The sequence below is a fragment of the Heterodontus francisci genome, chromosome 31, assembly GCF_036365525.1.
Source record: "Heterodontus francisci isolate sHetFra1 chromosome 31, sHetFra1.hap1, whole genome shotgun sequence".
In the NCBI taxonomy this organism is placed as follows: Eukaryota; Metazoa; Chordata; class Chondrichthyes; order Heterodontiformes; family Heterodontidae; genus Heterodontus; species Heterodontus francisci.
In genome coordinates, this window is record NC_090401.1 from 27,045,437 (window position 1) to 27,070,144 (window position 24,708).

General features: G+C 44.7%; 1 protein-coding gene and 1 pseudogene across 1 annotated transcript in view; one reads left to right on the forward strand and one right to left on the reverse strand.

The window, feature by feature from the left end:
- The window catches only part of csmd2 (CUB and Sushi multiple domains 2), a 2,056,060-nt gene that overhangs the window by 246,271 nt on the left and 1,785,081 nt on the right, over positions 1 to 24,708 (forward strand). The gene's annotated exons all lie outside the window — the stretch shown is intronic.
- On the reverse strand, positions 11,127 to 11,235 carry LOC137347376 (U2 spliceosomal RNA; annotated as a pseudogene).

The following is a 24,708-nucleotide window of genomic DNA, read 5'->3' on the forward strand; positions in this document are numbered from 1 at the left end:
ATGCTGATTTGGCACCCGACCTGTCATTTTGGACCTCACTGATCCTGTTAATGCCCCTTCTTAAACACACTCAACTGAAAATGCGATCAGCTGCAGGAGGGAACCCGCCCCACCCCCTGCAATTCATGCTATTAAAGACATGATCATAATTCTTTCAGGTGAGGCGCTTTTGATATATGTTTTGCTGCTGCAGTGTTAGTGAAAGTACTGTGTTGTTGGAGGAGTTCTGAAAAGTTGTTGGAGTTCAGAAGGGAGCAGTGCTGAGTTTTTCTCAGGCGTTCAGTGGAATTTGAAGGCCTGTCAGCAAAAATAAACTAGGCTGCTATCACTCATGAGGGCTATAGTTACAGTCCCTCTTGGACTGCAGGACGACAGGGAGATGAAGCACAGGCTGCAGAGATGGGGGAAGATGTGCGCAGAAGGGGCAGGATGAGGGATCTCCTTAGAAGGCCGTGTCCACCTAGGGTATTCAGGGAACACTTCTCCTACCTCCACGTCAGTCAGGAGCAATGTTTGAGATAGCTACAATTCACCAAGGGGGTGGTCACTGAACTGTGCCACCTCCAACTGGATCTGCAGCTGCGGAACAGGGCAGGGGCGGCACTGCCAATTGCCATTAAGATCAATGGAGTACTCAATTTCTATGCCGGTGAATTCTTCCAGACAAGAGTCAGTGACAAGCCAACATCTCAAAGTTCACTGTGTCAGTGCATCAGGAAGGTAACAGAGGCCCTGCACACAAGGAGAGGGGACTTCATAGTCTTTCTAACCAGAGAGAAGAAGGAAGAGGAAGCACATAGCTTTACCAGGGTAGTGGCGTTCCCAATGGTGCAAGGAGACATAGGCTGCATGCACATGGCTCTGTGGTTACTGCATGGGGAGATGTATCAAGACTGCAAGGGGTACCACTTCTGGCTGTTAGTGTGCCATCATGCACAGATCATCAATTGGTGAATGCTTGCTATCCTGACAGCAATCACAATACTTTTATCCTGCAGCAGTCAGCCATATTTGAGCTACCACACCAAACCAGAGGGTGGCTGCCCGGTGACGAGGGCTACACTCTCTACACGTAGCTCATTACTCCCCTTCACTGCTTTACCACAGGAGAACAGCGCATGTACAATGAGAGCTATGCTGTCACCAGGAATGTCGTGGAGCAAAAAATTGGCATTCTAAAACAATGGTTCCACTGCCTGGATCACATGGTGGGAGGACTAGAATATTCGCAGGAGCATGCTTCCAAATTCATGGTTTCTGCTGTGTACTTAACAACCTGGATCTCATAATGGTGCAGCTCTTGTCACCAGTTCTTTGGCGAGGACCTCAGGATGGGGAAGAAGAGAAGGAGGCGGAGGATGAGGAAGGGAGGAGACTTTTGGGACACCATCGTGCTGATAGGCTCTCTGTGAGCAGCTAATCAGGTTCCAGTTCCCCTAAAATCATCCCCACATGACCACTGCTCCATAATTGCCCATCTGTCCAACCCTCTGCTATGGAAGGTGTCATTGACAGTGTTATCAAGCGGCACTTGCTTAGCAATAACCTGCTCACTAACACTCAATTTGGGTTCCACCAGGGCCACTCAGCTCCTGACCTCATTACAGCCTTGGTCCAAACATTGACAAAAGAGCTGAACTCCAGAAGTGAGGCGAGAGTGACTGACATCAAAGCAGCATTTGACCAAGTATGACATCAAGGAGCCATCGCAAAACTGGAGTTAATGGGAATCAGGAGGAAAACTCTCTGCTGGTTGGAGTCATACCAAGCACAAAGGAAGATGGTTGTGGTGTGTTGGAGGTCAATCATCTCAACTCCAGGACTTCACTGCAGGAGTTCCTCAGGGTAGTATCCGAGGCCCAACCATATTCAATTGCTTCATCAATGACCTTCCCTCCATCATTAGGTCATAAGTGGGGATGTTCTTTGATGATTGCATAAATGTTCACCATTCGCGACTCCTTAGATACTGAAGCAGCCTGTGTCCATATGCAGCAAGACCTGGACAACATCCAAGCTTGGGCTGCTAAGTGGCAAGTAACATTTGTGCCACACAAGTGCCAGGCAATGACCATCTCAAACAAGAGAGAATCTAACCATCTCCCCTTGCCGTTCAATAGCATTACCATCGCTGAAATCCCCACAATGAACATCCTGGGGGGTCACCATTGACCAGAAACTGAACTCGACCAGCCACATAAATACTGTGGCTTCAAGAGCTGGTCAGAGGCTGGATATTCTGCAGCAAGTAACTCACCTCCTGACTTTCCAAAGCCTGTCCATCATCTCGAAGGTACAATTTAGGGGTGTGATGGAATACTCTCCACTTGTCTGGTTGGGTGCAGCGCCAACAACACTCAAGAAACTCGACACCATTCAGGACAAAGTATCCTGCTTGATTGGCACCCATCCACCATCTTCAACATTTACTCCCTCCACTACCGACACACCGTGGCAGCAGTGTGTACCATCTGCAAGATGCACTGCATCAACTCACCAAGGCTCCTTCGACAGCACCTTCAAAACCCACGATTCTCTACCACCTAGAAGGACAAGGGCAGCGGATGCATGGGAACACCACCACCAAGCCACACACCATTCTGACTTGGAACTATATCACTGTTCCTTCTCTGTTGCTGGGTCAAAAGTCTGGAACTTACTTCCTACAGTACCTACATCCCAAGGACTGAAGTGGTTCAAGAAGGCAGCTCACCACCACCTTCTCAAGGACAATTAGGGATGGGCAATAAATGCTGTCCTAGCCAGCGAAGCCCACATCCCCCGAACAAATTTTAACAAAAGGACCATTACAGTATCCTCTTGGCCTAAATCCTGAAATGAAAGATACCCCAAAATAACCATTCTATAACTGCTTTATCCAAAAACACTTCCAATAATACAGCCAAACTTAACTGTTCACTCTTGTACATTCCGTTTGTCATTCTTGCGGGTGCCTTTGTCTGACCTAGTGTTTCTATACTGTTTTATGTCAGTGGCTGCAGCAGGGCTGGTGGAAGGCTCCTGATTTGCTGGGTAGGACTACAGATGGCCTGGCAGAATGCCCTCGACCAGCTGTGGGCTTTGAGAGCCTGGTTTTGGACTGCACCACCTCAGCACGTATGGCAGCAGCCTGGGCTGGCTGGCTGATGTGTATCAGTCAGGGCACCAGTAGAGAGCCAGTACTGGGAGCATGAATGCGGTCCTCCTGAGAGAAGACAGTAGTTTGGTTTACTGTGGCGCCACTACCACTTCTCCAGCCAACAGTTCAGCAATCCTATTAATCTGCTGACACCCAAATTGCTGGACTGCTGCGAGAGCATACATACCCCTTTTGAGCACTGGTATCTGCAGCCATGATGGCAACTGTCTGAGCCTACATGACACCAAGCATGGATCTCATGAGCTCAGCCTGAGCTTCCATTGCAACACGGAGATGTTGGGTAGTTTCTACTGGTGCTGCAATGGAAGCTGAGCTTTCCACCATCAGACGCTGCATCATGGCTGGGTCCACAAGTGCTGTCATGCAGTTGGTCACCATTTCCATGCTGGAAATGTTGGACTCCAAACTCTGCATGAAACCCTCTGACAAGTTGGAGCCAGTCTCCCCCATGCTCTTTGACAGTGGCAACAGGTTTTGTGGCAATTCTGCCAAAGCACCAGGTATCTCTGTGTGCTTGCCTATATGCCTTCTCCTTTACATTATCCCCATTGAAATCCTCAGTTGACTCCACTGGGTTATAATCCAGAAAGCCAGGTGGTGAAGGATAGAACTAAAACAAATCTTTACACAGTTTTATAAGCATTTATTTAAAGAGATATACATTACAAACATGAACTTCCTAACACACAAACCACAATTTCAGGCTGTTCCACAAGTGAATCCTCAGTTAATGCTCACCCCCTCATACAATTAAACATAATAAACAATTAACAGATTCCCTTCGCTGTCTCTCTAAATAAAAGAGTTTATATGTACAAGCAAAATTTCAAAACAAATTTTAGTCAAAGACCTCCATATTCTGTACAAAGCATTATATTGCGAGGTGTCCCTTCTCTACGATCCATAACAATTTCAACGTACATGCATTTCTTTTTGTAAAACAATCCGACAGTTTGTATCCACCCATTCATTTTTAGTGATTTCCCTTCCCTCCAGCATTAGTTTCAAGCCAAGAAGGTCAATCTGTAATAAAAACAGCAAGTGCTGGAAATACTCAGCAGGTCAGGCAGCATCAGTGGAGAGAGGAACAGAGTTAACGTTTTAGGTCTGTGACCTTTCATCAGAACTGGGAAAGGTTAGAAAAGAATCAGATTTTAAGCAAGGGAAGTTGGGGGGTGTTGGTTGATGGGGAAGAGAACAAAAGGGATGGTGTGAGATAGGGCAGAGGGCAGGAGAGATTCAATAATAAAGCTGTCATAGGACAAAGGCAAAGAGCGTGTTAATGCTCGTGGTGAAAGACAAAACATTAGTCCAGAGAGTGTTAATGGCAACAGAAAGTGCTGGAAATGCTCAGGTCAGGCAGCATCTGTGGTCAATCTGTAACCTTTTCTCACTCACACGTTTTGTAGAGTGTACATTATCTCATAAGGAACAATTATCTACATAACATTCAATGTGTTTACTATCTTCAGTTCGCCTATTGTATAGAATCTCATCTTGACAACTCGTGTAAGGTCATTGAATGTTTTGTGGCACTTCAGCTAGGTCCCCAGGGATACACTCTTTGAATTGACTTCTATGGCTACCTGTTCCCATTCCCTTTGCAGTATGTGCTGGCGAGGCTCCCGGCCCCCTATGGAAACATGACCTCTCTCCTCATTTCCACCTCCTTGACAAAGACCTCCAGCACCGCATCAGAGAACATGGGAGCCCTCTTTCTGGCCTGCTGCTCCATTGGTAGGCTTATTCCTTCTTTGAAACCCTTGGAGACAGTTAGACCAGTTGCTGCAGCCCTAATGCACCTCCTCTTTAAGAAAGAAGGCTAGCTGTAACTTGTGCTATTCATGCATACACCTGGATGCCCTGCTGAACGTGCAACCAGTCAGCAGCGCATTTCACGGTGGGCTACACACTGCAATCATGGTGATGAGCAGGCAGCATGAAGTTTGCATGCTGCCTGCATCAACTTGACTGGCTGTAGGGTAATCGTTCATCATTATCCCCGTGCCCAAAAACCAGCACTTTCGAATTTTTAACTCAAAGTATTTGCTAACTAGCCATGTTTGCACATGTTGTTTAAGCTACAAAGCATTGTTATGACCAGGTGAGAAATGTGTCCAGTGGTCTTTTGCTGTCTTTACCTGGTCTTATTGTAACAGGGTTTAATTTTTAAACACACTGTTTTGAGCTCCCTTTTTGTGAATCCTTGTTCACAGCTTTCCAATTATAAGACAGAGAAACCAACACACCATGTTTTCTCAGGTTTAAAGGAGAAAAGTGAAATTTATTAAAACTTAGACTTCAACTCTAATATGGTTGACGCCTATGGATATACAACGCGCCCATGCTAGCATACACACGTGATATACACATGCAGATAGGGACAGAAAAGAGAAGAAAAGATAAAGTGGAACAGTTTGAGACAATATCTTGTTACTGTGCTTCAAGCTCACAGTATAGACCTTTTGTGGGTAATTCTTGCGTTTTGTTGGGACCCAGTATTCTGCTTAAACCTTGTTCACGTAGGAGACTTCTCTCTGAGGTTCATGTGTTTTCACAAGATTCAGTTCCGCGGGAAGGAGATGGGAGCAGGCAGATTGGAGAGGGTTCTGCTTCAGTTCCAGGAGTACAAGGCGGTCTGAGTTCAAATTCTGTTGGAAGTTCAAATTTCAACAGCCAGTGAGTCATGTGACTAAAACTGGGCTGACCACTTTTTCTGTGTTTGCGGATTCTGCTATCTTAGCAGTCAACCTGGATTTTTTTTTTTTAATTTCCAAAATATATTTTATTCATAAAAATCTGGATAAAAAAAAAATACATCACCAGTTTCAAACAGCACCAAGTCAAAAATTACAAACGGTGCAAAGGTGATCAGTTTCCTTCAATACAATCCTGAGTTGCCTCACAATCCTTTCATTTGTCATGCCATATACATTTTTACATTTTACAGCACACAAAATTTTCCCGATACAGTTTGAGGGGTTTCCCATGGATCCAACCCCTTAGTTCAGCTTGGTGGGGGGACCTTACACTGTGGTCTTTCCCCATTGAGCCTTTGCTGTGGCTGCCCCAAGCTTTAGTGCGTCCCTCAGCACGTAGTCCTGGACCTTGGAATGTGCCAGTCTGCAACATTCAGTCGTGGACAACTCTTAGCGCTGGAAGACCAGCAAGTTTCGGGCAGACCAAAGGGCGTCTTTCTCCGAATTGATAGTCCTCCAGCAGCAGTTGATGTTTGTCTCGGTGTGTGTCCCTGGGAACAGCCCGTAGAGCACAGACTCCTGTGTTACAGAGCTGCTTGGGATGAACCTCGACAAAAACCACTGCATCTCTTTCCACACCTGCTTTGCAAAGACACATTCCAGGAGGAGATGGGCAACTGTCTCTTCCCCACCACAGCCAACGCGGGGGTATTGCGCGGAGGGGGCGAGACTTTGGGCGTGCAGGAAGGATCTGACGGGGAGGGCTCTTCTCACCACCAGCTAAGCTACATCTTGGTGCTTGTTTGAAAGTTCTGGTGATGAGGCATTCCGCCAAATGACTTTGACAGTCTGCTCGGGGAACCATCCGACAGGATCCACCGTCTCCTTTTCCCGTAGGGCCTTGAGGACATTCCGTGCAGACCACTGCCTGATGGATCTGTGGTCAAAGGTGTTTTCCTGCAGAAACTGCTGCACGAAGGATAGGTGGTACGACACGGCCCAACTGCATGGAGCGTTCCGCAGCAATGTGACCAGGCCCATCCTTCGCAACACCAGGGACAGATAGAACCTCAGCACGTAGTGACACTTGGAGTTTGCGTACTGGAGGTCTACACACAGCTTGCTGCAGCCGTACACGAAGGTGGTCATCAGGATGAGGGCCACGTTGGGTACATTTTTCCTGCCCTTATCCAGAGGTTTGAACATCGTGTCCCTCCGGACCCGGTCTATTTTAGATCCCCAGATGAAGCGGAAAATGGCTCGGGTGACCGCCACAGCGCAGGAGTGGGGTATGGGCCAGACCTGCGCCACGTACAGCAACAACGTGAGCACCTCGTACCTGATGACCAGGTTCTTACCCACAATGGAGAGAGATCGCTGTCCCCACATGCTCAACATTTGTTGTGCCTTGGCTACTCGCTCCTCCCAGGTTTTGGTGCATGCCCCAGCCCTTCCGAACCATATCCCCAGCACCTTCAGGTAGTCAGACCTGACGGTGAAGGGGACAAAGGATCGGTCAGCCCAGTTCCCAAAGAACATGGCCTCGCTCTTGCCGCGGTTAACTTTGGCTCTCGAGGCCAGTTCGAACTGGTCGCAGATGCTCATCAGTCTGTGCACGAACAGCGTATCCGAGCAAAAGATGGTGACATCATCCATGTACAGGGGGGTTTACTCCGCTGCCTGGGATTGTCACCCCTCTTATGCTCACATCCTTCCTAATAGACTCAGCAAAGGGTTCAATACAGCAAGCAAACAAGACCGGGGAGAGAGGACAGCCCTGTCTGACTCCAGATTGGATCGGGAAACTTTCCGATTCCCACCCATTGATTGAGACTGCGCTACTGATGTTTGCGTAGAGCAGTTTGATCCAATTGCAGATTCCCTCCCCAAGCCCCATTTTGGAAAGCACGTCCATCATGTAGGCGTGCGATATCCTGTCAAAAGCCTTATCCTGGTCCAGGCTGATGAGGCAGGTGTCCACCCTCCTGTCCCGCACAGAGGCGATCGTATCCCTGAGTAGCGCGAGACTATCAGAGATCTTCCTGCCGGGTACAGTACAGGTCTGATCGGGGTGGATCAACAACTCCAGAGCAGACTTGCTTCGACTGGCTATGTCTTTGGACAGAATCTTGTAGTCAACATTAAGCAGTGAGATGGGCCGCCAATTTCTGATTTCTGCCCTTTCCCCCTTCCGCTTGTAGATGAGGGTGATGATGCCTTTCCTCATGGATTCTGACATGCTGCCAGCCAGGAGCATACCCTTGTATACTTCCAGCAGGTCCGGGCCGACCCAGTCCCACAGGGCCGAATACAACTCAACTGGTAAGCCGTCGCTTCCGGGAATTTTACTCGTCTTGAAGGACTCGACGGCCTTTGTCAGCTCATCCAGAGTTAGCGGCTTGTCCAGTCTCTCCCTCCTGCTGTCATCTAAGACCTCTGTAATAGATGACAGGAAGGACCGGGAGGTTCTGCTGTCTGTGGGCTTCGCGTCATACAGCCCAGCATAAAATGATTTGCTGATCCTTAGTATGTCGGAGAGCCATCTTCTTCCTTCAGGCTGCTGATAACAGAGCTCTCTCTCTGTACCTTTTGGAAGAAGTAATGCGAGCACGTCTCATCCTGCTCGATGGAGCGGACTCTGGACCGGAAGATGATCTTGGAGGCCTCCGTGGCAAAGAGCGAGGCCTGCTGGCCCTTCACCTCATGGAGGTCCTCCTTGACCTCGACCCCCATCGACTGCAGCCGGAGCAGATTTTGCATACTTTTCTGGAGTCGGGACATTTACCTCTGTCTCTCTCTCTCTCACCCTCTGAACACCTTTGTGGATGAAGAACCTCTTGATCTCCTTGATCGCTTCCCACCAGTGAACTGGAGACTCAAAGATGGGTTTCACGGTCCTCCAACCTTTGTAATCCCTTTTGAGTTCCTCAACGTTCTCTGGGGTCAGCAGTGTAGCATTGAGCTTCCACGTCCCTCTGCCAACCCGCTGGTTGTCCTGTAAGTGACAGTTGGCCAGTAAGAGGCAGTGGTCGGAGAAGAACACCGGCTTGACGTCAGTGGATCCGACAGTGACATCACGGGACACAAACAGGAAGTCAATCCTGGAACGGGCAGACCCGTCCGATCTTGACCATGTGTATCTGCGCTGCGCTCCGTCTGCAGGTTTGCTGAAGACGTCGTGCAGTTTGGCATCTTTAACTGTTTCTATTAGGAATCTGGACGTAGCGTCCAGTTTGCTGTCGTCTCTGCCGGATCGTCCAGCTGCTTCGATGATGCAGTTGAAGTCACCGCCTAGGATGACCGGCCTGGACGTCGCCAGCAGCAGTGGGAGTTGCTGGAAGACGGTCAGCCGCTCGCTGCATTGTACCGGGGCGTACACGTTGATCAACCGGAGCGGAGTGTTGTTGTACATTACATCTGCTCCGAGGAGGCGACCGCCCACCACCTCCTTAACTTCGGAGATGGTGAAGTTACCTCCCCGCAGCAGAATACCCAGGCCGGAGGAACGGCAATCGTTACCCCCTGACCAGATCGATGGCCCGTGGGACCACCATCGCGACCACTGCCTGTAGGTGCAGTCTTCCACACTCCTGCAGAAACAGTAGGTCGGCTTTGACCTTGGCGAGGTAATCCAAGGTTGAAACACATGGCGTAGTGGATTTAATGCTACGCACATTAATGGAAGCAATTCTTATACCCATTTTTTAAAAGTTAGTTGTTGCTTCCCATACCATATTTCCTTGCTAGTCCCAGTCCTTCGGGATGTTCTTGCATACCCATAGTGTGCGCAAGCTGTTTCACGTTGGTTGGGCCCAGAAACCCCTCCTGGTTTTTCATGCAGGGTTTGTTCCGCTGGGGTGACATCAGGGCAGGTGGGGGGGGGGTCTTGAAGTCAGCAAGGATTGGGTTGTCCTCTGCTGCTTCCCTCTGTTCCTCCTCGAAAACATCACTGCTGCCGGCTTCCCGGAGCTGAGGTGCGCCAGACGTGTCTTTGCTCTCGGTGCCCCGGAGCTGGGATGCGTTGGCCACGTCGTTACGTGTGGCGCTTTGGGGTTGGGGCACGTCGGGCCCATCACAGCTTCCAGTGCCCGGGGGTTGGGGGGCTTTATCTTCCAGCTCCTTGGAGTTCTGCCGCCTCTTTTGAAGGGGCCATCGTTCCAACATTTCCCCGTCCAGTGAAGAGGAGCTGTTGTAGTCTGTCTCAGACGGGAGCCTCCTCTTGCCACTGGTTTGGGTGGTGGCCTGTTCCGCTTTTGGATGTTTTTTCTTTGTGGTTTTCCTCTGGACCACTTGCCACTGACCTGTTTGTCCATCTGCTGCCTCCTCCTCCATTGATTCTGTCTGTGGAGGACGGGTTTCCGGGTGCAGGGTAGGTGCTGGGTCGCTGGTTTTAGCTGCCTCCCCTTTCTTCTTCTCAGGTTGAAGTTCCTCACTGTGGAGAAGGTTGCTGGTCTCCTTTCGAACACCGGACGCCTTCGTCGAACCTTCTCCCTGCCTTTCCTTGGACCTTGCCGCCTGAGCATAACTGAGGCAGCGTTTGGGGCAGGTTTTGTAGAGGTGGCCTGCCGCACCGCACAAGTTACAACACTTAGTCTGCTTACAGTCCTTGGTCTGATGGCCTTCCTCCTTGCAGTTCTTGCAAACAATCGTGCTGCAGCTTGCTGCCACGTGACCAGATTTGCCACAGGTGCGGCAAACTCTGGGCTGCCCACCGTAGACCAAGAACCCTCGACTTCCCCCGATAGCGAAGCTGGAGCGGGGGGTGGATGATGGCTCCACTGGCATCGACCTTCAAGGTCACCTTGACCTGCCGCTTGCTGGTCCAAATCCCAAAGGGGTCCTTGACATCAGTGCTGCTGCCGGCCACCTCGACGTACCTGGCGAGAAAAGTGAGTACATCCACCACCGGAACATGGGGGTTGTGGAGGTGAATCGTCACCACCCGGTCCCGTTGTGACGGAAGCGTGAAGAAAGGCTCTGCTGTGAGGATCGACAGTGGCGCCCGGTCCCCTTTCTCCTTGAACGCCTTCAGAAACTTGATGCATCCAGCCACATTCTTGAACGTCACGTCGTAGTATCCACTGCTGGGGAAATCCTGCAGGCAGAAGATGTCCGTAGCTTGAAATCTGCAGCAATCGATGAGGATTTTCCTGATGAAGAAGGTGCGATCGACCGGTGCATCTCCTTCCTTGTCCTTCACCACCACCTGAATGGTGTTGCGCACTCCCTGGCCTGAAGTTCGAAGATTGGTTATAGCCATTTTACTCAAAGCCTACCCAGGATTAAAAGGCAATGATCATGATCTCTTCTCTGCCAAGTAAGTACTGATAAGAACAGATACTACACTTGATCTTAGCCAAAAGGCCGAGAAGCAGTCAACCTGGAATGCTAGCTCCCCCTACCTTCGACGTCCAAGTCCATTGTTGGTTGAATGAGTCAGGGCATGGCCCTTTGTCCCTTGTTCCAACACTGTCTGTTACCATTTTACAGTCAGGGGCTTGCAATTTTAAGTTTTAATGTTCATGTGGTGAAATAATGTGTACCTCAGTCTTGGCAGGTGGTGGCTTGCCTGACAGCATATTTTTGTGGTATGTTATCTGTAATGTAGTGTATTGTGACGCCAGTAAAAAAAAAACTTCCCCTGTATTTCAAACTATAAATGTTAATTTCAAATTAACCTCATTTGCATAAGTAAATTGTCTATTAGCCAATAGCTTCTGTTTTACAGACGTACATAATGCAATTAACAGCAAATTTGTTGATTTGCCATACAGACTGGTGGCAGAAGCATGTAATCAAAACACAAGAATCACAAATTACTGCAGAAATACTGACTGGAGGGCACAGTATATCTTGGGAAGCAAAGATTTCAGTTGATAAGTTTTGGAAAAACTTTTGAGTTTTGGAAATTAAAACATTTGGTTATGGGGATGTTTATGTTGTAACGGTGTGACAACCAGTTGCATTTTAAACACATAGCTCTTGGTAATTGTAATGTTAGTGTTACAGAATCCAAGGATGCAATTTGCATACTGTGATTGGAAGACAGGAAATTTAAGCTTAATCACTTATAGTTGCTGCTGGTCATACTGAAGGAGTTCTTGTTTTCCTAGTCCAAGTACCACGAATGTATCACCAGGCAAACTTTGATAACTCACGCATGTCAGTGAGTAAATGTTCATTTGTCCAACTGAAAGAAAAATTGCCTGAATAAGAATGATACATCCATCACTGCCTCAAAGCAACTTGGCAGTTGGACGCAGAATAAGAATTGTTAAATTAATATCATAAAAACTTGTTTTAATGAACTAACTAAAGTTAGACACCCCTGGCCTGCACCTTGGAGAGCTGAGAAAAGTCAATTCATCATCCATATGAATTACTTGAAATGTTGAGTCTGCTAGCTTTGATCTTAATGTAGGTGTCATGTTAGCTGCAGCAGTAGAACTCTTCTTTGTAGCTATTATGCATACTGTTAAACAGTAACAAGGATGAGTGGGCTTTTCTGCCCTGTAGAATTTGACCCAAGAGCTTGAACTGTTCCCCGGCAACTGTGGAAAATCCTGCCTTGAATAGTAAGTTATGATTGATGGATTTTGAATCCTGAAATATGTGATACTTATAGAATAATTTGCACAAGTTTTGTGTCAGCTTGTTCATGAATTGTCTTGAATCCAGCCATAAGGGATTCGTGCAAAATAACTAAAATGCCAATTAAACAACAAATTAATGGGTGCATCTGACTAAAATAAGTTAAACTGTAATTTTTCATGCAATAAATGTGTGTTATCAGACACATTTGAAGCAGAGTTTAATATCTCCTGTTCTGTTTGACAAATGATCAGTCATAAATCTTCCATGTCATTTGCCTGATATGAAATGGAATGATTTATATAACTACAGGGATTGATTATAATCCACGATCCAATCAAATATGTTATATAGTTGATTCAGGGGACAGTAACAAATATAATCCAAATGACATACAGTCTATCCATCAACTTTTTATGATTTACCTGGAAAAAGCACTGTACATTCCACATGCTTATTTGATAGCATTACCAAGAGATACGGACATGTCCAAAACATCGTTGACAGTGACAGCCTGGTTAAACAACCTTTTGTTCAATCTCCAATACTTTTCTAATAAACAAAGCTATTTAAAGAAAAGTAAAAAAAAATACTTTTTTAAGATCCATATGATTTTTCTCCGGGGTTTGTTCCCAGGAATATCCTAGAGATTAATCTTCAGTCCCTGGAGGCTCCAAGGCAATTCCTGAAGGGTTGGCAACCCTCCTCCCTCTCTATCTAAATTAATCAAAAATTCACTCTGGGCCCAATAAGTTGTTTTTATTTAAATCTCCAAAAGTGGCAACAATTAAAAATTTAATTTGAGGAATGAAAACTGGAGATAACTTCCAAATTTACCAAGATTGAGAGACATCTTTCAGATGTGACATCAGAGTTAGCCCTCACAGGTGGACTGAATAGATCCAATGGTACTCTTTTGAAGAAGAGCAGGGGAGTTCACCTGGGTGTCCTGGGCCAACACCTAAAAGAGATTTTCTGGTCATTTTCACTTTGCTGTGTGCAAATTGGACGCTGCGTTTCTTTACAACAGTGACTACACTTCAAAAGTACTTCATTGACTTGAAAGCACTTTGGGAACATTGTAAAAGATGCAATATAAATGCAAGTTTATCTATTCATTCTGTGTGGAGTACAATGTAGCCCCAGGGCCCAGACTTTTTTTTTATAGGTGGGGAAATTGAATTGATTTGTATGAATGGAAACTAGACCTTAATGCACAGTGATGAGAAACAGCATTTTATTTTTACCAGAAGAGGTAAAAAAGAAAAAAAAAATCTCTTTTCCTTTTTCCAGATGGAACTTCATTCCTGCATTAAACATGCAAGTTATTCTGACATTTTTGTTTAGCAGTCAGGAAATGCTGAACCAAGGACTCGAGGCCTAGCTTTCCTTTTCCTGTGATTCGGGTGGATCCTATATATCTTGGAGCATGATTTCAAAGATCAAGGAATTTTGATGTCCTGGCTAGTATTTGCCCTTCGCAGCATCAAAAACTATTATCTTGTTGTTTATAGGAACTTGCTGTGCACAAAATGGCTGCATGTTTGACAACATAATAATCACTGCATTTTAAATTAATTCATTGTACATACAGCACCTTCCCATGCAAGTACATGAGCTGCAATACCTGCTCTTTCATCTTCCTTCCCATTGTCCAGTGCCCCAAATACTCCTTCCAGGTGAAACAGCGATTTTCTTGTATTTCTTTCAATTTAATATACCGTATTTATTGCTCACAATGTAGTCTCCTCTACATTGGGAAACCAAACGCAAATTGGGTTATCGCTTTGCTGAACACTTCTGTTTAATTCACAAACATGACCCTGAGCTTCCAGTCGATTGTTATTTTAATTCTCTGTCCCACATTGACCTCTTTGCTCTTTGCCTCTCACACTTCCAATGAAGTTCAACAGAAGCTCGAGGAATAGCACCTCAACTTTCCATTGGGCTCGTTACAGCCTTCCAGATTCAACAGTGAATTTCACAATTTCAAGCCATAACCAATGGTGCCATTTCTTTTGGAAAGCAACTGTTGGGAATGGTTCTGCTGTTGCCATTCACAGTTCTTCTAGACCCAACTTTTGTTTCTTTACTTGTTCCATTGTCCCTTTTGCCTTGCACCATCAGCCCTGTTGTCAATTAATCTCGCCTGACATCCACCCGATCAAAAATTTTCCCTGGGCTAGAATTTTACGCGACCCCAGCGAGCTGGATAGTGGCAGTGGGGATGGCGTCAAATTGAGCAGGAGGCTCCAGAGGCCCTCCCGCTTCCTCCCCCCTTTACGTGGGCTGGGGGGGGAGGGGTGGAGAAAAAGGCCGGCTGCCCCAGGCCAATCAAGGCCCTTAAGTGGCCACTTAACGGCCACTTAACAGCCTTCATCTGCCTCCACGGGTATTTTACCTGTGGCAAGCAGGCATCCGGGAGATGTGAAAGGCCGCCCAGTGATACTTGGCCTCTCAGTGCACCAGGGTGGGGCCTGACAAGCAGGCACAGGGTGCCCAACCACCCCCAGAGCCCGAGATGCCCCCTTCTCTTTCTCCCCCCCCCCCCCCCCCCCACCCCAAAAGAACACCCATGCCTCGCCGGGACACAACCGATTTCCCCAGTGAGGAAACCCTAACTTACCTGAAGCCTTGGCACCATGTCCTCGGCTGGGCTGCAATCCCAGCAGTGGCCACTGCTCCTGGTGGCGTTGCTGGGACGAAGAGCTGCCAGCCCAATGATTGCCCGGCAGCTCAATGAGGCGGGACTTCCTCCCTCAAGCGGGTGGAAGTACTGCCTCAGAACAATTAAAGCCCAAGGACCTGTAAAATGCGGGTCGGATCCCCGGGCTGGGTGGAAGCGGGCTCGCCGCTGACTTTTACGTCGGTGGCCAGCTCCTGTCCGCCCACTATAAAATCCAGCCCCTAGTGTTCTTTCCTCTCTGCCCACTGTTCCTGCCTCTGTGCTTAATTAAAGCCTACTTCATTTCCAAAAGTTCCCAATCCTGATGAAAGGTCACCGACCTGAAATGTTAACTCTTTCTTTCTCCACAGATGCTGTCTCACTTGCTGAGTATTTCCAGCATTTTATGATTGTTTCAGTTTCATCATCCACAGTATTTTATCATTGTATTTAAAGTACTTTTGACACATTTTTGACAGATGTACTTTATAAATGCACTTCCAGTGAAGAGAAGAATAATTAACTACTTGCATTTTTTCCAGTCTATTTGATGTGCACCTTTAAGAGAAGGAGTAACTGACAAGATCAACTGATTATTACTAAGGCACATTATCAGCCACAACTAAACTCCAGATACTCTGTAATCTGCTAAACTGAGTTTTGGGAATGCTATAAGGCACAGTGACTGTCAGTTTGTGTCTTTGATAGCACTCTTGCCTCCAAGTCAGGCACTTGTAAGTTCAATCCTACTGCAGGATGACACTTAAGTGTAGTGCTGAGGCAGCACTTGGCTGCCATCGTTTGGATGAGGCATTAAACCATGGTCTCCTATGCCCTCTCAAGCGGATGTAAAAAAATTCTGTGGCATTATTCAAAAAAGAGCAAGGGAGGTTTTCTAATCAATAATTGTCCCTCAACCAATATCACTAAAACAGATTATCTGGTCTGTATCTCACTGTTATTCATGGGACCTGGTATGGGCAAATTGACTGCCACGTTTCTTGCATTGCAATAATGACTACACTTCAATTGGTCGTAATGCATTTTGAGACATCCTGAGGTCAAGAAAGGTGCTACTTAGATGCAAGTGGTTTCTTTCTTCTTGCCTGCCTACAAATATAACAATGGAAAAAGGGACATGGAAAGATACTGAACGCAACTTCCGTCGCTACGTTTAAAAGATGAATAGCATTCTATTCTAAGTTCTGAGGCACAAAAAGCTTTTTTTTATTCTAGAAGTGGGAAGTAATGAACTAGCTTCATTAGCCCGTCCCTTAATAATTGCACATAAACAGCAGCTGAGAAATCTGCAGTACCAGGTTTTATAGGTCCAGTTTGTCTCTGATCTGCACCTGCCACAATTAGTAGAAATAAAAGCAAAATACTGCAGATGCTGGAAATCTGAAATAAAAACAAGAAATGCTGGAACCACTCAGCAGGCCTGGCAGCATCTGTGGAAAGAGAAGCAGGGTTAACGTTTCGGGTCAGTGACCCTTCTTCGGAACGTTAACTCTGCTTCTCCTTCCACAGATGCTGCCAGACCTGCTGAGTGGTTCCAGCATTTCTTGTTACAAATCTGGGTGCAAAGCTGCCTGACATCAATTTGCTTCAAATTTACATTTCTGTGCCCACTTCAGGTGAAAAGCCATATAGAAGTTAGGATACTGTGCTATTCATAAGCAGAATGGGAGTAAAGGATTAGTGCCTATTATTTTCTTTTGCAACCACCTTTTGAGTTATATTTGGAAAAAAAGGCAGAGGAAAATCAGATTTTAAGTCCTTGCTGTTTCTTGGTCATGTTCGGTTATGACTATCGAATATTGTATCTGTGATTAAAACACTTGCTATTTCTCTGAATCTTCCTCCTCCTACAAAGGTACATGACAAGATAACTATGGAAAAAGCTTTGTATAGTCATCTTGTATAGATATGCATGTTTGATTTATGATTCGATGTTTTTGGACCCAGCATCATGTAAGCTTTTTTTCCTTAAAAGCGACACAATTAAATGAATTGCATTTTCACTTTTTTAAAAAAAATCATGGTATTTCAATAAAATGCTCTCATTAATATGTTTTGTACACTATGCACTGAGATATTGGCATTTGTTTCAGACATATCTTGCATTATATGTGCTTCATTATGAATGATGGCATGACTTTCTTCATAGCAATAATTTTATTGATAAGGTGAATTTGAATATATCCCTAAAACTGCTTGCCTTTGTGTAACCATGCCTAAAATTCAAAGATGTGCTGTTTTGATAAGTTCAAGGTGCCTTTTTTATGTATTGTGGAGATAACAACAAAATATGTGCATGTAGGGTAAGGACGTTCTTGGATGATGTGTAAAATGTTGCTCAAATTACTCTCATTCTGTATCCTCTAGCAAGAAATTTAGAAAGCAGGCTACATCTTTTGTGTTTTATGATGATTTACAGAAAGTGCTTTCTGGCTGCTAGAAGATCCACAATATCTGAATTAATATCCCTTACAAAGCATTGCACATCTAAAATATAAGTAAAACATCCTACGTTTTTGAAATGCTTTATAAGAAGGCAGGGAGCACAGTTCCAAAAGCAAAATAATGTCATCCATTTTACATGTAAAGCAGGCATTGTCAACTAAACGATTTCCCTTACTGAAAATATTTGCGGGGCTTATACAGATATAGGACTATATGAACAATCTTGTACTCATAGTCCTGTGCCCAGTGTTACAAGAAATCACTCGTTACAAGGGTAATAATTTTGTTTTCAGATAGCCATGTATAAAAATGGACAGAGGCTTTCAAAGTCACATCATCGCCTTTTTTTTTTAGAATTTTAAGTACACAGAAGAGAGAATACTTATTTGTTGTAAGCTAACCTTACGCAGAGAAATCTCCTTGCGTCAGCATTAAACAGTCATTTGCTTAATCAGCCAAAGAAACTTCAGAAAGCATTTTCTACACTGCCCATAAGGCCTATCGCTGATTGTATAATACACCATGATGTTATTGATGGCTGCAGATCCCTGTACTTCAGGCTGCAAACATAATTAACTATTCTGTCATGAGCTGTGGAATGAACAGCTGTCTGGGTATCCAGAAAGCTTTTTGATATTGGCATCTTGTCACTGATGCTCTGCATTTGGAAATTATTTCATGTCGATTAAAATAATTGTGCTGCAATGACTGTGGTATGAGACACATGACAAACTGAAGAGAAAATTGAACAGCCTTAATTTTTTTTTAAAGAGTAAATGTTCAATATTTCTAGATACAGCAAACTGTCCTTTTAAAGTAAAAAAAAATGGAAAAAAACCTCAAAATAAAATTACTCACACAGTGCTTACATAGCATTTAGATAGCACTCCTCATGCAGGTAAGTTATAGAATGCTTTGCAAGGGAGAGTTGGAAACCAAGTGGAAAGTAATTTAGTTGAGAGTCAGAAGATTTGTTCAAAGATATTAGCAAGTAGAAAGTGAGAAGAAGGTGTGAGGTAGTTTTTGAAAAGTGGTTGATAGATTTTCCAAACAAGAAGTAGTAATCCAGTGTTAGAAGAATGGAGACTTTTAGATACAACTTGGTACTCAAGAAATCTTCCCAGATAGTGAAGTCATGGAAATATTTGAAAATGAGGAAGAGGATGTTGAAAATGATATGTCAAGATTCAGGAAGACAGTGTAGCTTGGTGAGGATGAAAGTGACAGGTTGCGTGGTTTTTTTTAAGATTGGGGACTCATGTCACAAGCTTCTGGATTAGTTGAAGTTTAAGGGAAAGATGTGGGAAAGCTGGCAGAGAGACCTTTTTAAGGAACAGATTCCCATGACAATGAAGGAATAGATGAGGCTTTTGGTAACTGTGATGCTCAAATAAGAGTCAGTCAGTATTCTAAATGTGGCTTAAAGCTTAACTCATGAGTTGAACAGAACAGCAAGGTTGCATACCAAGGTTCAGTGTGATTGGACAGGAAGGGAGGTTGATGGGAGTCACAGCTAGGGCTGTGCAGATCTTGCCAGTGGCTAAATAATATGGTATCAGTATTGTCAATGTAGACTTGTAGTCAACTTCAACATTTTCAGAACTTGAATATCAGATTGGCAGTAAAATAGTATAATAACAGTCCTCCAGGCTTTAATGTTAATGGAGAGATTCAGTTGGGAATCATCCATATAACAATGCTGAGTGGTAGCATGGAGATGATAAATAGCAGGAGACTCAAAATGAAGACCCAGAGCATGGGAGAAATGATTGGGTAAAGGAGGCTGTTTAAAGAAAGAGTAATGGAACCACAAGAAAGTAGCACGTTGATTGTGCATCATGGAGGAGAAGTTATAGCAATATTATTGGTGACTGTGCTGATCTCTATTAGAGACAGATTAGAAAGTAGATTGGAGAAACTTGAACAAGGAATGTTCGATGAGAGAAAGACATGTATAGTTGGCTTCCCACAATACCTTCAAGGAACTTTGAGAGAAATGTCAGGTTAGGAAGGAATGTGAAAAAAATTAGAGGGTGAATCTTAGATTTTGAAGAGAGGGCAATAGGCTTATAAAAGGTGGAAAAGTGGATGAGGAGAGAGATAATATGACCTGCGAATGAGAAGTTGGATAGTCTGAAACTGGTTTTAAAAAAAAAAAGGGTCGAGGAGACATGTGCTAGGCTTTGAGAGATGATGAATTTCATGAAGACTGTAGGGAAGTGAGGAAGACATGAGAAGAGATGATTAGTAATGAAGGCAAAGTTATTGTCTTCCTTGCATTCTAGGATATCCAAGTGATTTTAGAGTAATAAATGGATTTCAGTGTAGAGTGGGAGGAATGTACTGCTTGATCAAAATTTGGTGGTGTATACATAAGTTAGGCAGATAACAAATGTGCTCTAGACTGTAGCTGATGGACTGGAGTCCCTGGAAGTGACTGTTGCGCCACAGGAAACAATAGTGTTTGTATTGAAAGAGGAAGCAAGGCAGTTATTGAGCATATGAAGTGTTGATCAGTATGGGAGGCTGACCATAGAGGTGTTGGGTGTTAAGGGGAAGATATTTATTCCAGACATGGATGCAAGGATAGAGGAGTTGGAGTGGGAGTAATGTCCAAATATGAGGAAGGAGAAGTGATTGTGGCCTTGGAATTGAAGGTGCCTTGTGTGATAACAAGGTTGAGGGGACAGCAATGGACATCTGTCAAATTGTTCTCGTGGAGGCTAATTTTGAAGGTGGTAATTAGGGCAGGAAACTCAAAGCGAATTAAGCTTTCTGGCAATCTGTAGAGAATAGTAAGCACTGTATGACTATTTTGTTTTGCTTATTTTAATATCTTCAAAGTCACCGTTGTATGAAATATCTTACTACAGATAATTTGAAATGCATACTGAATATAAAATATGATAAACATGGTAAATGAATATGCAAATCACAAATATCTACAGGATGTTGGCAGATGTGAAAGAATAAAATGCTATGTTTTTATGATGACTGCAATGCTCCATCCCAGAAAATATGTTTAGTGAGCTGATTTAATGTCAGAACAGTGTCAGAATTTACAGTCTGCTAAAACAGCTCAACAAGCAACTAGTCAGGTGTACAAAATCACTGTGGAAGAAACAAAGGTGTTAAGGAACTGAACACAAAACTCAAGAATGCTAAATGCACGTAATTTATTCAAGGAAGTTCTGACAACATTATTGAAGGAGAATTTTATATTTATCCCCAATAATGCCTTATTTTTCCGCCTCTCCTGAACATTTCACCTTTTAATGGGATGGAATTCCAGAGATAGTCCTTGCCCGGGTTCCCATTCTTCATTGCTGACCCAAAACCCTGCTGCCCATATGCCATCCTGCAAGTTATTGGTTGGGCTTGTTTTCTTCTAGTGATCTGGATTTTTCTTCCAGTGATCTGGGTTGGCTTGATTGAGTGCTCGAGCTGACAATGATGACAGCTTCCCTCTCCATTCAATGTTGTCCCTGTTTCTGTGGTGCTCATGTTTTAAGTTACACACAATTTTAGCAGCTAACCAATAAGAAGTAACCAAAGAAGTAATATTTCATCATCAATTGCACAAAAGGGTTCAAGTACACATTCTTAGGCCATGCAAATGTGAGTAGCAAAACGACAATTAATCACACCTGGATATCCAATTGGCAATATGTGGCCAGTAGCCAACTTATTGGACAACATCAATCTACACAGTTAACCTCTTTGACTTTTATGCAGGCAGAATATATTTTCCTAGTGTTTCCAATTATTGGATAAACTTTCCAAGCTATTAATCAGCACCAACTAGCTATTTAAAATGCAACCTTGGAGTTGAGTGAGTTTCCTCAGACTGTATCGGTCTTCACAGTGGAGGACATTAATAACATGCCAGTCATTGACAAAGAGACGAACGTAGGTGAGGACCTGGAAACAATCATTATTACGGAAGAGGTAGTGTTGGGCAAGCTAATGGAGCTAAGGATTGATAAGTCTCCTGGCCTTGATGGAATGCATCCCAGGGTACTAAAAGAGATGGCGGGAGAAATAGCAGGTGCACTGACGGTAATTTTCCAAAATTCGCTGGACTCTGGGGTAGTCCCAGTTGATTGGAAAACAGCAGATGTGACACCACTGTTTAAAAAGGGAGGTAGACAAAAGATGGGGAATTATAGACTGGTTAGCTTAACCTCTGCAGTGGGGAAGATGCTTGAGTCTATTATCAAGGAAGAAATAGCAGGGCATCTCGATAGAAATTGTCCCGTTGGGCAGACGCAGCATGGGTTCATGAAGGGCAGGTCATGCTTGACAAATCTTTTGGAATTCTATGATGACATTACGAGCAAGGTGGACAATGGGGACCCAGTGGATGTGGTGTACCTAGATTTACAAAAGGCCTTCGACAAGGTGCCGCACAAGAGGCTGCTGCATAAGATAAGGATGCATGGCATCAGGGGTAAAGTATTAGCATGGATAGAGGATTGGTTGACTGACAGGAAGCAGAGAGTGGGGATAAATGAGTGCTATTCTGGTTGGCAATCAGTCACTAGTGGTGTGCCTCAGGGATCGGTGTTGGGACCGCAATTATTTACAATTTATATAGATGATTTGGAGTTGGGGACCACGTGTAGGGTGTCAAAGTTTGCAGATGACACTAAGATGAGTGACAGAGCAAAGTGTGCAGATGACTGTGAAACTTTGCAGAGGAACATAGATACATTGAGTGAGTGGGCAAAGGTCTGGCAGATGGAATACAATGTTAATAAATGTGAAGTCATTCATTTCGGTAGGAGTAACAGGAAAAAGGATTATTACTTGAATGGTAAAAAGTTGCAGCATGCTGCTATGCAGAGGGACCGAGGTGTCCTTGTGCATGAATCACAGAAGGTTGGTCTGCAGGTACAGCAAGTAATTAGGAAGGCAAATGGAATTTTGTCCTTCATTGCTAAAGGGATTGAGTTTAAAAGCAGAGAGGTTATGTTGCAGCTGTATAAGGTACTGGCGAGGCCGCACCTGGAGTACTGTGTGCAGTTTTGGTCTCCTTACTTGAGAAAGGATATACTGGCACTGGAGAGGGTGCAGAGGAGGTTCGCTAGGTTGATTCCGGAGTTGAGGGGGTTGGCTTATGAGGAGAGACTGAATAGATTGGGATTATATTCATTGGAGTTAAGAAGAATGAGGGGGGATCTTATAGAAACATATAAAATCATGAAGGGAATAGATAAGATACAAGTAGAGAGGATGTTTCCACTGGCAGGTGAAGCTAGGACAAGAGGGCATAGCTTCAAGATTAGAGGGAGCAGATTTAGGACTGAATTAAGAAGGAACTTCTTCACCCAGAGGGTTGTTAATCTATGGAATTCCTTGCCCAGTGAAGTCGTTGACGCTTCTTCTGTAAACGTTTTTAAAGCTAAGGTAGATATCTTTTTGAACAATAAAGGAATTAAGGGATACGGTGGGAGCGCGGGTAAGTGGATCTGAGTCCACGAAAAGATCAGCCAGATGGCCTACTCCTGCTCCTAGTTCTTATGAATTTATTGGAATCTGTGGAGTTGTTTTCATTTAACTTTCCAATGTTTTAGTCCATAAGTCCTTAATTCAGGTTTTCTTTGAGTAGCTGATAGATCAATATTAAATTGCTGAAAAGTTCAGAATCCTCAATCTAGATCTTTGAATTTTATTGCAAAAAATTATAGCTCTCATCTTTTGTATGACCTGTTTTACTTGCATTTTCTCCATCGTTTCGATATACTTTTTATGAAATGACAAGCAGAACAGTTCAGTGTTTCAAAGTTCCATACAAGTTTAACATAACTTTGCTGTTTTTCAATTATATCCCTCGAGAAATGATCTTATTAATCTGTGTTGCTACTTTTAGTGATTTGTGTATCTGAACACTGAGATTCCTGTGCTCCTATATCCCTTTTTAAAAAATTTGTTTCATGGGATGTGGGTATTGCCAGCCAGACCAGCATTTATTGCCCATCCCTAATTGCCCTAATTGTGGTGGTGAGCTGCCTTCTTGAACCGCTGCAGTCCATGTTGGGTAGGGACACCCACAGTGCTATTAGGAAGGAAGTTCCAGGATTTTGACCCAGCGACAGTGAAGGAAAGGCGATATAGTTCCAAGTCAGGATGGTATGTGGCTTTGAGGGGAACTTGCAGGTGGTGGTGTTCCCATGCATCTGCTGCCCTTGTCCTTCTAGATGGTAGAGGTCATGGGTTTGGAAGGTGCTGCCTGAGTAGCCTGGATGTGTTGCTGCAGTGCATCTTGTAGATGGTACACACTGCTGCCACTGTGTCGGTAGTGGAGGGAGTGAATGTTTGTGGATGGGGAGCCACTCAAGCGGGCTGCTTTGTCCTGGATGGTTTCGAGCTTGTTGAGTGTTGTTGGAGCTGCACTCATCCAGGCAAGTGGAGAGTATTCCATCACACTCCTGACTTGTGCCTTGTAGATAATGGACAGGCTTTGGGGAGTCAGGAGGTGAGTTACCGGCTACAGGATTCCTAGCCCCTGACCTGCTCTTGTAGCCATGGTATTTACATGGCTACTCCAATTCAGTTTCTGGTCAATGGTAACCCCCAGGATAGTGATAGCGGGGGGATTCAGCAATCGTAATGCGGTTGAATGTTGGGAGATGGTTAGGATCTCTCTTGTTGGAGATGGTCATTGCCTGGCACTTGTGTGGTGCGAATGTTACTTGCCACTTATGAGCCCAAGCCTATATTTTGTCCAGGTCTTGCTGCACCTCTACACGGACTGCTTCAATATCTGAGGAGTCATGAATGGTGATGAACGTTGTGCAATCGTCAGCGAACATCCCCACTTCTGACCTTATGATTGAAGGAAGGTCATTGATGAAGCAGCTGAAGATGGTTGAGCCTGGAACGCTACCCTGAGGAACTCCTGCAGTGAAGTTCTGGAGCTGAGATGATTGACCTCCAACAACCACAACCATCTTCTTTTGCGCTATGTACGATTCCAACCAGCGGAGAATTTTCCCCCTGATTCCCATTGACTTCAGTTTTGCGAGGGGTCCTTGATGCCATACTTGGTCAAATGCTGCCTTGATGTCTAGGGCAGTCACTCTCACCTCACTGCTTGGGTTAAGCCCTTTTGTCCATGTTTGAAC